This window comes from Symsagittifera roscoffensis, chromosome 1 (assembly GCF_963678635.1).
Source record: "Symsagittifera roscoffensis chromosome 1, txSymRosc1.1, whole genome shotgun sequence".
Lineage (NCBI taxonomy): Eukaryota > Metazoa > Xenacoelomorpha > Acoela > Convolutidae > Symsagittifera > Symsagittifera roscoffensis.
Genome location: NC_087062.1, coordinates 33,450,063 through 33,460,964, shown reverse-complemented (window position 1 = coordinate 33,460,964; position 10,902 = coordinate 33,450,063). Strand labels below are relative to the sequence as shown.

General features: G+C 35.1%; 1 protein-coding gene across 2 annotated transcripts in view; it reads left to right on the top strand.

Annotated features, from left to right (window-relative positions):
- Positions 1–10,902, top strand: part of LOC134843261 (translationally-controlled tumor protein homolog) — a 424,116-nt gene that overhangs the window by 348,074 nt on the left and 65,140 nt on the right. The gene's annotated exons all lie outside the window — the stretch shown is intronic.

The following is a 10,902-nucleotide window of genomic DNA, read 5'->3' as shown; positions in this document are numbered from 1 at the left end:
ATGCTCATCATAGCACCTCTTTTTCTCATGAGTAATATTGGTACGGAAGGTTACGACTGCGGCCAACTTTGGAAGATACCAGGGCAGTAGCGGGTTTAGGGGAAAGGTGGCGACTGAATCGGACGCTTCCTCTTTCAGGAATTCGTCCCTATGACCACCCAGTAGTTTTGCATTTTTGGCCTATTTTTCATATAAATTGGCTCGCAGCGCAGAAAATTTGTTCGTAATAGGATCTTGATAAGGATTTGGAAAATTTGAAAAAAGGTTGATCAAAATTTTTGAAAATCTGCTTGCCCTCGAGAAAATCCTAGCATAAGCAGGGCACGTGATAGGTTGGACTTTTTCTGTCGATACAATTTTAAAAACGACAACCGATTACAAAAGCGCTTTAAATTATTGTAAATAACAATAAACTTTTTGTTCCGCCTTTCGAAGAAATTGAGAAACATATATGCTTGATGTTTTTATGGACTACTTAAGAAACTCACCTCCTTGTCAAGAAAGGGAGAAGAAACTTCGACCAATCTTACAAAGCAGCAAAATTACAATGGTCAATAGAAAGCTCTAGTGCTCACCTAATATTTTTATTTAGAGGAGTAGAAATTGGTTTGTAGATTGGGGGGAGATTGTTACAGGAATTTTTTATTTACTGAGACCAACTTTCAAAAGAATAAATGCTCTCTGCGGGGAACAATTACTGGATCTTCGAGAACCAAGCGGAGCGTGACCACCACTTTAATAACCTGTGTGGCAAGCCTGGCCAAGGTCGGGGACTTATTTTGCGACCACCGCGACTCAAAATGGTCATGTTCCAACCATCGCGACCCAAAACATGTTTGGTGCGACCATTGCGACTCAAAATGAATATATTGCGATATTGCGCTAACGAAGAAGTTTTACGCGACTTTGCACGGCCCGAAAAAGATCTGTTGCGACCATTGCGACTCAAAATGATTATGTTTTGACCATCGCGAACCAAAATATGTATCTTGCGTCATTGCGACTCAAAATAGGTATGTTGCGACTTTCCGCAACCGAATTCGTTTTTTTGACGTTGTCAATGAGTAGAAAAGTCCAGAGAGTTCAGAAAAAGTCTAGGGGCAAGAAAACAGAAAATTTTTGAATTTTACGAGCTAATGGACAAAACAAAATTTAGAATTGTCAAAATTGCAATTGAAATGAAAAATTTATACACAAATTGAGAAGGTTAATCAAAATTTTCCAAATTGCACCCAAAAAATCAACTTTAATCAAATTGTTTTTAATTTATTCAATTTTTTAATAGTATTGACTATTCTCGAAGTTGTTGTAGTCGATAAGTCCTATACAAAACAACAGTTGTCTGATTTGTATTGGTCTTGGACTTTTTCTGCTTTTGTCCTATTCTGCTTTTTGTTCCGCCTCTATTAAACTGACTTACGATCACTCTGAAGTGAGCGTATCTCAGCGGCTCGTTTCATTTTTTGATGGTGAAAACGCAACGCGAACTATTTGTGTGTGAAGAGTTATCTCGCGCTACTAAATGGCTCCAACTAAAATTGAGTCACGCTATTTGATCTTATAAGTTCTATACACGATTCAAATTTTATCATTCATTTTTAATGTTATCAATCTGAACTTCACAGTTTGTCAATGTTTCTTTAAACAAAAATTATCCGAGAATAAGAAAAGGACAGTCAGAAGACTCAAGACTTTTCCTGATATGAGCAGTCTTCTATTGCTTATAACGACAATTTATAGCCTTGGATTTTTCATTTTGTTTCGTATAGAAGCGTTTTGCCATTTTTAAAAAAAATTATTGCACAATCATACAAGGGCATTACCATGTGGTTTTATTTGTGGAGAAACAATGTCAAAACTTTTCATTGTTAAAATCACGCGAAAATAGTTTTAGTTTTTTTTCTTGCCATTTAAAGGAAAAAAATGTTGTTTTTTGCTGTTGTTGAGTATCTTGGAAGATATAATGTAATAATCAGGATGATTTTTCTGGCGCTTTTCTAAACTTTTTGGCAAGAAAACGTAGAAAACTTTTCTTAAATTTGTGATTTACACTTATTATCATGCTCGCAGAAGCTAAATTTAGCACTTTTTTAATTTCTACACTAAATAAGCTTTCTCGGTACTTTTGGCGATATAATTTTTATACAATAAAGTTGCTTCGAAGCTTTTTCTGATTAAATGGCTGGCCTCAAGAATTTGGATGGAGTTCTATAGATTTCAGATGGCACAAAGTTTTCATTAAAAATGGTCGCTTGAAAAAAACGAACGTAGTTTGAGGAAAGCACACCGATCAAAAGGATTCAGAATTTTTTTGTCAGCAATCCAATGAAAACTTTTAAAAAAGTTTTCATGAAGCTGTAACACCCTCTCAATCAGAAAAAAAGTTAAGACTCAACACTAATAAACACTGTTGTGCAAAGAGCGAACAATTAATTTTATCAGCTTGTAAAACAATTCATGAAAAAAACGGCTCTGGAAAATTTTTGAATACGTTGTTTTTCGTTTTTGTTATATAAAAAACTCTTCGGGGAAACAACGATAATTGTTTTTTGTTTTACAATTTGTGCACTTTTTCAAGTTTTGTGGACTTGATCCAGCATTAATTAGACGTTAAAAAAAGCGCTGCAGATTTCATAACTCTCTCATAAATACCTGAAAAGGCAGGTTCTAAAAAATTCCAAAGTTCTATAAAGTTCCTGGAGTAGCAATAAAAAAAATATGCGTGGTAAAGGTTCTTAATTAGTGATATAAAATTTTGAAATGATTTGATTTTTTCAAATGGTTTCCAAAAAATTTTAACAAAAATTTTTGCTACCAAAATTTTTCGTAGTTTGAAATTCAACTGCTTTTAATTGCATAGCTATAACGCAGAGTTTCTTTGGGTTAAGCACAAGCAATAATTTTTATATAAGAAACAAGGACTGTCATCAGGTGCGGTGCGATGCTACCTGTCTCTTGAAAGTTGATTTCATCCAGCTTTTTTCTCGCTTGCTAGTCGTTCCTGGTTTTCCTCACTTTTTCTTCAGAGCAAACCTCCTTCTTGAATGTTGGTATCCGCTCAGCTTTTTTCTCGTTGGATAGTCGTTTTTAGCTTTTCTTGTTTTGCTTAAAAGAGCTGACATTCCTATTGAAATTTGGCTCTGTTCAATTTTTTTCACCGATTGCTAGTCTTCTCTGGGTTTTCTCCCTTGCTGTTTACGTTCAGCTTTTTTCCCGCATGCTATTTGTCTCTGGCTTTTCTTTGTTTGTCCCTTAGAGCAAGTAATCTTCTTAAAAGTTGTTCTGTCCAGCTTCTATTCTCGATTGCTAGTCGTTTTAAGTTTTCCTCTTTTGATGATGAGAGCAAATCTTCCTCTTGAAATGAAAGTAATTTCCGTCCAGCTTTTTCTCCACTAGTTAGTCGCTGCTATTTTTTCTCGTTTGTTTTTCAGAACAGAAATTCGTCTTAAAAGTTTGTTTTGTCCAGCTTTTTCCCCGCTTGCTTGTCATCTCTAATTTTCTTCGTTTGATCAGAGAGACAAATATTCCTCTTCAAAGTTGGCTTAACTTAGCTTTTTTCGCTTTTCTAGCAGCCTCGAGCACTTACTGTTTGTTCTTCAGAGCAATTTTATTCCCCCAGAGTAAGTTCAATGCATTTTCCTTGTCGCTTCGCTAGCATTTTCAAGCATTTATTGTTTGATTGCTTCTCGAAAGTGCTTGTTTTTTAGTAAAACAATTCATGAAAAAAACGGCTCTGAAAAAATTTAAATGTGTATTATCAAGTGCTTGAATTTAAATTACTTCACCAATTATTTTATTGAATTAGCAGACACATATAGTTTTTTTTTCTGATTAATTAGTTTAAAAAACTCTTGTATGATCAGAACAAAACCACATAAGAAGTAATTTAAGACTCTTTTTGTTCCATTTATGTGAAGAAACCACAAAAATGCAATCATCATTGACGTTCACTAAAATGATTTTGGTTTTGTGATCTTCAATTATTTTCATTTTTTGTCCTTGATTTACCTAAAGCTTTTGGAACGGGTTCCTCAAGAATTATCCATTTCTTTAATTGTATTTTCTCAAAAACTGCAAAAAAGTCAGATGTTTCATCTTTGCAAAACCTTAAATTACACTTTCGAAAAAATTTTTACTATATCTATTTCATGAACAACAAAATTAAGTTTTCAAACTAGCTTTCTTCAGAACCAGCTAGAAACAAGCAAAAAACATCGATTTTTAAATTTCGAAAAATACATAATAAAAAGGAAAAAAGAAACGCTTCATAGGTCAGATGATTCAATTTTTGATTTCTTCACTAATCAGTTTGCCAAAAAATAATAGAATTTTTTTATGATTATTACTGTCATTTTATTCATGTATTAATGTCAGTTTTTGAGTAGTCACTTCTTGAGTTCTTCAATGTAAATGTGAACACTTTTAAACATATAACTGTAAACTAAACGTTGGGATCTAACCATGGCAATTAATCTAATTGACATCTCAAATGAAGAAGAATGATTCGACAAATCACTAAATTGACCACCGAAATCTTCTGATGTACATAATGCTTACCGGTTTACCAGAGGTCCGGACGCCTCTACCAGGACATCCAGGGAGGAAAATTTAACCCAGTTTATCGAAAAGGATCACGCTCAGGCAACATCTTTCGAAAAATTGTACTAGCCATTGATAAATTTTTACTATGCGTACGGATGCATTGAAAAAACACAATTAGTTAAAGCTGCATTTCATTGTTGTATTAGCAACTAAAAAGAGTGCAAAATCCCAATAAATTCAGGCGAGTCAACAAGCAAATGTACATGAATCATGAACATAAATCATGATTTCATACATTGTTTATCATTTGAGTTTTGTTTCATACGTCAGAGTACTGTTTCTTTTTTTTCGTCAATTTTTTGAATACGTTGTTTTTCGATTTTGATTTATAAAAACTCTTCGGGGAAACAACGATAATTGTTTTTTGTTTTACAATTTGTGCACTTTTGCAAGTTTTGTGGACTTGATCCAGCATTAATTAGACGTTAAAAAAAGCGCTGCAGATTTCTTAACTCTCTCATAAATACCTGAAAAGGCAGGTTCTAAAAAATTCCAAAGTACTAAAAAGTTCCTGGAGTAGCAATAAAAAAATATGCGTGGTAAAGGTTCTTAATTAGTGATATAAAAATTTGAAGTGATTTGATTTTTTCAAATGGTTTCCAAAAAAATTTCACAAAAATTTTTGCTACCAAAATTTTTCGTAGTTTGAGATTCAACTGCTTTTAATTGCATAGCTATAACGCAGAGTTTCTTTGGGTTAAGCACAAGCAAACATTTTTATATAAGAAATAAGGACTGTCATCAGGAGCGGTGCGATGCTACCTGTCTCTTGAAAGTTGATTTCATCCAGCTTTTTTCTCGCTTGCTAGTCGTTCCTGGTTTTCCTCAATTTTTCTTCAGAGCAAACCTCCTTCTTGAATGTTGGTATCCGCTGAGCTTTTTTCTTGTTGGATAGTCGTTTTTAGTTTTTCTTGTTTTGCTTAAAAGAGCTGACATTCCTATTGAAATTTGGCTCTGTTCAATTTTTTTCACCGATTGCTAGTCTTCTCTAGGTTTTCTCCCTTGCTGTTTACGTTCAGCTTTTTTCCCGCATGCTATTTGTCTCTGGCTTTTCTTCGTTTGTCCCTTAGAGCAAGTAATCTTCTTAAAAGTTGTTCCGTCCAGCTTCTATTCTCGATTGCTAGTCGTTTTAAGTTTTCCTCTTTTGTTCATGAGAGCAAATCTTCCTCTTGAAATGAAAGTAATTTCCGTCCAGCTTTTTCTCCACTAGTTAGTCGCTGCTATTTTTTCTCATTTGTTTTCAGACAAAAAATTCGTCTTAAAAGTTTGTTTTGTCCAGCTTTTTCCCGCTTGCTAGTCATCTCTAGTTTTCTTCGTTTCATCGGAGAGACAAATATTCCTCTTCAAAGTTGGCTTAACCTTTTTTTTCGCTTTGCTAGCAGCCTCGAGCACTTACTGTTTGTTCTTCAGACTATTTTTATTCCCCCAGAGTAGGTTTAATACATTTTCCCTGTCGCTTCGCCAGTATTTTCAAGCATTTATTGTTTGTTTGCTTCGCGAAAGTGCTTGTTTTTTAGTACCATGATAACTACCTTTTATTAATTTTGAAACTGTTGGTCGGCAACGCAATGACTTCCAAAATAGACAATTTTATGTACCAACTCCACTGTCGATATTGTTCAATTGAAGAACTTAAAAATCAACTGACATCCAATATTAATCTTCCCCAGAAACTTTCGTTGTAATTTCCCTCGATGAGTTTGTTGCTCTGATCACAGAATTTGAAAGTTTTTTCAAAAAATAGCTTCTTGTTTTTGGACGAAACCAATGATTATTTGGATAACACAAGAAAACTTGCATCGGAGACCCTAATTCTAATCGTAGCTTGTTTGCTCCAGCTGAAAACAACCCCATAGCTTCTTTTGTCTCAGTGGGCAGTTCCAAAGTTTTTTCAATTGCTACAGAAACAATCATAACAAGCTGGTCTGCATCTAACAAGGGCAACAACCAATTCTGGAATGACTGGCAAGGATCAGAGGTACTCCTTTTTTGACGAAGTCTACTAAATCGATTGACCTTTCACGTCGAATTTTTCTCTGTTGATTAAGATCTACCTGGAACTCAACACCGATCAAGCATCTTTTTAGACTCTCTTTGTGGAGCAGATCTCTACTAATAAGTCATATAAAGCAAAGTTATACCAATTTCTCTAAATCATTCACTGCACCTCCATAAAAATGAAGGTTGGTATGATGAAGGTTTGGACATTAACCCATACTGTAAATCTGCAATCTATAGCAAAATTTGTTTTTCAACATAGGACACAAATTCTACAATGGCCGTTATCGAATTGGTTAGTTGAGAGATATTTGGCTTTCCTCCGCAAGCTCGTTTATTACTTCGAGAGTTGGGTGCAGTAAACTTCCTCTTGCTGTTCTGATGAAAAGAGGGGAGTTTTGTAAAATCCACGTTTTGGAATAAGCTAAATTAGTTGACTTTTCAAATTGGCGTAGCAAAAATTCCAAAGCTTTTGAAATATTGATTTGCAGGTTGGGCTATCACCAATTGCGAAGAATATATTTTATCAACAAAATGAAAACAAATAATTGCCCTTTCACGATACATGCTACCGCACAATTGACTCACTTAATCAATAAGTTTTGTCTGTCCTATCAGTCAAGGCTGTCATTATTTGGAACCTTATCCAGATTTTAAATCCTTGCCACTCGATAGCCATTGATCATGGTTAAAAAACACTCGATGTGTTGTAATTGTCTTTACAACCACAAAATGATAGACTGCAAATCAAAAAACGGTGTTAGCAGGAAGAATGTTGACAAAAAAATACTCACTTTTGCATGAAATGAAAACTGAAATTGATTTAAAAATTAGTCTCAACAATCTGATAACATAAGAGTCGAACTATAAAATTTCGAATGGCCAAATTCCAATGATGGTTCCGACCTTGACTTTTTCTGGGTATCAAAATGGGCCATCAACCCTGATGATTGGCAATACAACATTTCAAGGTTTTGCATTGTTATACAATTGTTTCACGTACTCGAACATCTGCAAATCCAACTCAGAAAAACTGTGGAGTCAGCCAAAACAATCAGTTGATCTAAGAAATCTTGGAGAATTTAAACTGCAAAAAATTTCTTCGACAGCAATTCAACTGAGTGTTGCAGTGTTATATAATCAATCAGTGTTTTTAAAATTGCGTAACGTTTAGTCGGTAGATAAACACACTTTGACACGGTGAATGTCAAACAAATGAACAAAAAATTGTTCCAAGTTGACTTATATCAGCCACATCAAACACGCTGAGTTTAAAGACAATCATGTTCGAGCCCATGAGGGAGTAGATGCTTAAATTTGGCCGGAAGAGATATAAAGCGAGGCTTATTGGGAGGCCGTTTGATATCAGAAACTTGCTTGGATGGACAATAACCGCTCTGCTTAGTTCTAGCTACTTGGACAAAAAGCCACATCATCAAATTGACAACATCGATGCTCGGAATACAGAACAATCAACAAGGAGCAAGCTCGTAGAGAAACTGTGCAAACTTGAAGACTCAACAATTTCCAGTGAATGCTTTCATGTACCTATTTCAAAGAAGAATAAAAAACTGAAATGAAAACTTTGAAAGACAGTAACTCACACGATTGAACAAAATACAATATCAACGTTTTTGGAAGAAAATAACCTTGATATCAAATCTTTGAAGATAACGAAAGCTCAATTAGCTTCACTTCAACGGCACTTCAGCAAGATCAAAGCCTCCTACAGACCTTGAAAAACAAGTTGTGTCATGCCTGTTCGTTTTAAAAATTAACCCCACACATTGATTGGTATTTACCACAACACCTGGTTGTGAACCAAAACAGGCCGGCAAAATTGAGCGCGTAGTAAATGCTGCGTTAAAATAACAAGGAGTATTCTGATACAACTCTGCTCAGCCATCAGTGTTTTATATGGAAATTTTTGTTCAACCATTCAAATCAGCTGACTTTGCCAGAAGGTCAAATGTAAAAACTATATTGCAAAAGGATAGATTTTTTGTCACTTCTTTTGTCAATTAGTCTCAAAGCCCTTGATAATTTGCCGAAACTTCAATTAGTTGAAAATTTAATTTGAAAGCGACAACATTCGACCCTCTAGGGTTATTTGCGCCGTTTGTAATCACCAAGAAAATCATGATAAAAGTTTTTTGGAGATCGGAAATTTCAGATCTCTAAATGACAAATACGACTTGAACACAGGAGTACCAAAAAAGTGGCTGCTGCAATGTCGACAAGTATTATTGATAAAACTTCCAAATCATAGAGGGTTGAACTCGCACAACACAGCATTCAGCTGTTTTTGACGACGCATGGCAAAACGCTATGGCAGCTTGCTCTTGTGTTCGAACTACAACAGATTCTACAAAAAATTCGAGTTTTTTTCTGGGAAGAACCAAAGTAGCGCCTTTGAAGCAAAAGAGCATCCCTCAGCTCAAACTACGAGCCGCTGTAATTAGATCGCGACTCTGAAAACTCGTTTTAAGTGAAACAAGCATTGCGCCCAACTCTTTTTTTTTTACTGGACGGTCTTTTCTGATTTTGCCTAAGCGCAAGGATTTCTGCATCAATATAGTAACTGAGACAATTCATTCTGACAATGAGTCACAATGGAATCATAAATCAGAGAACCGTAATACCGTTGATCAAGCCACAAGAAGAATACCGCTTTCAGAGGTCGATCAACTCAGGTTTCAGCCTCCTGATTTCTCTCATGATACTGGAATTCTAATGGTTAAACCTCCATTTAGTGAAATTACGTTCTTCAGGGCAGGACTAGAATAAGTCAAGCCACATATGAATTTTTTGCGGTTCTCTTACTGGCTTAACTTGATCAAAGTAACTAACATGGTTCCAAAATTTATAAGCCTGCTGAGAAACAAAGGGAAAAAACATCCTCACGCATAGTACCGTAAGAAGCTTCCTTACGCATGCTAACGTAAGAAGTATGCACACTCTCTAATTTTTGAAATTTCTATAAAAAACATTTTTTCTCAGAAACCATCAAACGATTATAACCAGAGAGATAATTGTACAACAAAGGTTTTCTGTGAAAAAAAATGCATCTTAAGGATGATAAAACTCAGAAGTCTTTGGGAAGTCTTCGAATCTACCCACTTACTGAAACTGCAAGGTATCCCCTCAATCTAAATGCTAAAACACCCTCAGCGAAACTTAAATTGATTTCTTATGAAACAATTTCGCCTTTGCTGTTTCTTCTGTGTCTTCATGTCGGATCTTGCCGCCACTCGATTTCAGGATCCAAGTGAAAATTTTTAACCCATTTCAAAACTATTGGCATAGACTACACTGTGCTATGCATTTGGTGACGACAGAAAGTCTTAAAACGGATAATTGCAAGACAGTTTGTTGTCAGGTTCATAACCCTCCGAGGCTCAACACAAAGAATTTTCACCGACAACGCGACATTCTTTTTTGAAGCGAAGAAAGCAGTTGCGCTCAGGGCGACTGTCATTTGATAAAGTGTACTAAGCTATTTACATGATCAAATTAGTCGGAAATAAACCCTCCGTCTGCTCCTCACTTTAGTGGTTTATGGGAGAGACCCGTTCAGAAGATTAGGGAAGTTTTCTTTCTAAACTTGGGTTTGCACCCCTTCTTGAGATCTCTTTATCTTAATCGTCACTGAAGCGGAAGAAATTTTGAATAAACGGTCATTGACGCATCACAACAATGTTATCGCGGACGACCTTCCGTTGACGCCAAAACAATTTTATAATGTTTGTTTTCTGTCCCTAATTTAGCTAGATTTTTTCAAACGGTTCTCTCAAGAATGCATCCATTTGTTTAGCTGCACTATCTCATTAAACGCAAAAAAGTCGCACGTTTCAACTTATACGAAACCTTAGGTTATGTTTTCCGAAAAAACATAACTTGCTTTAATAAACAACAAAATTAAGCTTTCAAAAATTGCTTTCATCGGAGTCAGCTAGAAAAACAAGCAAAAAATATCAATTTTCAAAATAGGAAAACACAAAAAAAGTAAAAAAAAAACGCCCCAAAGCTCAGATGATTCAGTTTTAGCTTTTTCAACGACCATTTTGCCGACAAACTAAATAACTCAGTTGTTAATGATTATTAATTGTCATCTTGGTAATGTCAGTTTTTGAGCTGCCACTTCTTGGTTTCGTTAATGTGAATGTGAGCACTTTTTAACATTTGACTGTAAATTAAAAAATGAGAATTAAGCATGGCAGGAAATGTAATTGGAAGCTTAAAAGAAAAAGAATGATTCGACAAATAGTTAATAGAAATAGCTAATTCAATTTTTGGTAATAA